The following is a 2,717-nucleotide window of genomic DNA, read 5'->3' on the forward strand; positions in this document are numbered from 1 at the left end:
GGAGTATGAATGGGGAAAAGGGAGGTAGAGAGGAAGGGGGTGTCGTGGTTCTAAGTCTGACAGTAGAATGGGGGGTAAGTATGGAAAGGCAAGGTCCTAGCTATGGAGTAGTTGTACACACGGGTGTTTAGCGAGTTCAGGCCCTTCTCGGAGGAAGTAACAGCCCTACGTCTCGGAGCCCAGAGGCGGTCGACTGATCTCTGTGTATATGAGTTACAGGGGTGCGAACCCTTCTACCAGTGGAGGGGGTGGCTTATATAGAGGACGCCAGGACCCCAGCCAGCCCACGTAGAGGGGGGTTAAAGTACATTAAGGTCGGGCGTTACTGGTAACGCCCAACATAAAGTGTCATCATGACCATTAAGACTACTTAACTACAGACCGTTTGGATGTAGATTAGATCTTGAACTTCTGATGGTCGAGTGTGTCTTCATGGTCGAGTGTCTTCTAGCCGGTCGAGTGGAGTCTCCCTTGGTCGAGTGGAGCTTCTCTTGGTCGACTAGAAGGTAGCTTCCTATGATGATGTCCTTGGGTATGGTATCCTAGATAGGTCCATGACCCTACCCTATGTACATAACCTCATCATTAGCCCCCGAATGGATCGAGGTTCGAGTGAGGAAGGAGTTGACGATTTTCTCCGACTTATTTACTGTACTTTGATTATGTCGTATCTTGGATCGGCGATTCTTCTTTCAGCGTGGGTGTCGACTTTTACTTCAGTCGCCTTGATCCATTCTTATCTTTTGTCGAGTGTACTTTTGAACTCTGGTGAACTTCCGAGTGACAGAACGCGGGAAGGATATCGTCTGACAGATTGATCTGCTGTTAGCGGATTTTGCGGGATCTGAAATTTGGGAAGCGCGCGAAGCGGGGCGATCCGCGGCAATCGGGCGGGATAAGGCATGGACGCCTTGATTTCCGCGCCGCCTTTTTCGCCACGTATCATACATGTGCGACTGTTTCGGGATGTGACAGATCTGCTCGGACCCACTCGTCAGCCACTCGGAAGCGCCCTTATATAAAGCGTCGGGGAAGAGTTTTTGAACAGTGCCTCCCCATTCTCCTCTCTTCCCTCTCTGCCTCCGCCCACGGTGCCTGCTCCTACCTCCGCCTTATCCACCTCTCGAGCGCTTCGCCGGCGATAATGGTGAAGGAGAAGACGGCGGCTCTAGAGCACGCGAAGAAGGCGACGGTGACGGGGCGAGCGAAGGGGAGACCGTCCAGTCGGGGCGGATCTTCGTCGAGGTCCCGCCTGCCGAAGGGTTGGGTCCAAGGGGATTGGATCCGTCGACCATCACTGAGAAGGACCTCGACGACCTGGCCAATGAGGGACTGATCCCCCACGGGTCAGCGAGGCTCCCGGGGTCCGAGTGTCAACCGCAGCCATAGGAGGGTGAGTGCGTTCTCTTAGCCACTCACGTAGATTGTCGTTTTTCTCTGCCGCCGAGTGTGTTCTTCCGTGGGTTTCTGAATTTCTTTGGGGCGCAACTCCACCATTTCAATCCCAATTCCATCGCCTATCTTGCTGCCTTTGTGTCCATGTGTGAGAACTTCCTGGGTTGTCGACCGCACTGGGGTCTCTTCAAGCACATATTCACCTGTCGGTCGCAGACAGTAAAAAAGGCGAGTTCGGGTGATGAGATGACCAAGGTTATTCAGATGTGCGGGGGTCTTGGGATTCAGTTGAGGAATAAGAGCACTTTCCCGGCCATGACCCTTCCTGAGTCGGTCAGAGGGTGGCAGTCGACTTGGTTCTACTGCCAAGACGAGTTGACGCCGGGGCAGTCGACTGGTCTCCCTCCGTTCTCCATGGACCGAGTGGACAAACCGTCTTCTCTGAAGGTGCTTCCTGAGGAGAAAGCCGAGGTAAAAATGTTGGTGGAGCGCATGGTCCAACTCGTACGGGACGGAGTGACGGGCATGGATCTTCTGGAAGTCTTCCTTAGGCGGCGCATCCAACCGCTCCAGTACCAAGGCCACCCGATGTGGCTGTACTGCGGTACTGAAGACACCACGCGGGTCCATCCAGAGGCAGTCGACGATGCCACACTGGAGAGGTGGGTGACCGCCATCACAGGGAACAAGGACAACCCTCGAGGAGCAAGGAGGATCCCGCCACTCGACTGTACCTATACGCCGGACAAGGTATGGCCGCTTATCTCCGAGTGTAATTTTGTTTTATCCACTCTGCTTTGCCGCGAATTGGTCGATTGATCTTTGTTTTGCTTTGTTGTCTGATAGGCCACCATTGAATTGTACTCGATGCCCAATGGGGCGCAGACGCCGACTGAAGAGGAGGAAGGAAGCGGGGGGCGAAAGCCCGGAGGAGTGGGATTCGGATGCTGACGATGACGACGAGGGTGATGACTCTGGTGAGGAGGAAGAAGAGGAGGAGGAGGAGGAAGTTGCACCTCCCCGCTCGGGAAGACGCTCGAAGCTTGCCCATGATCCAGCGACTGAGCGGGGTAAGGGGGTCGCAACCGCTTCCCAGTCGACCAAGCGCCCTCGGACCACTTCTCCGGCGCCGACTGAGAAGGCTCCGAAGCAATCTCGAGTGGCACCGTCGAAGCCTGCAAAGGTCTTGCCGAAGATGAAGATGGTGATCCCCACTATCTCAGGGTAATGGTAGTTTTGAGCTTTCCCTGTTTCATGAACTTGTTCTTGGTCGACTCATGGGCCAATCGACTGACTTTTAGAACTGCAACGCTGCTACTTCC

Source organism: Triticum aestivum, chromosome 2B, assembly GCF_018294505.1.
Source record: "Triticum aestivum cultivar Chinese Spring chromosome 2B, IWGSC CS RefSeq v2.1, whole genome shotgun sequence".
NCBI lineage: Eukaryota > Viridiplantae > Streptophyta > Magnoliopsida > Poales > Poaceae > Triticum > Triticum aestivum.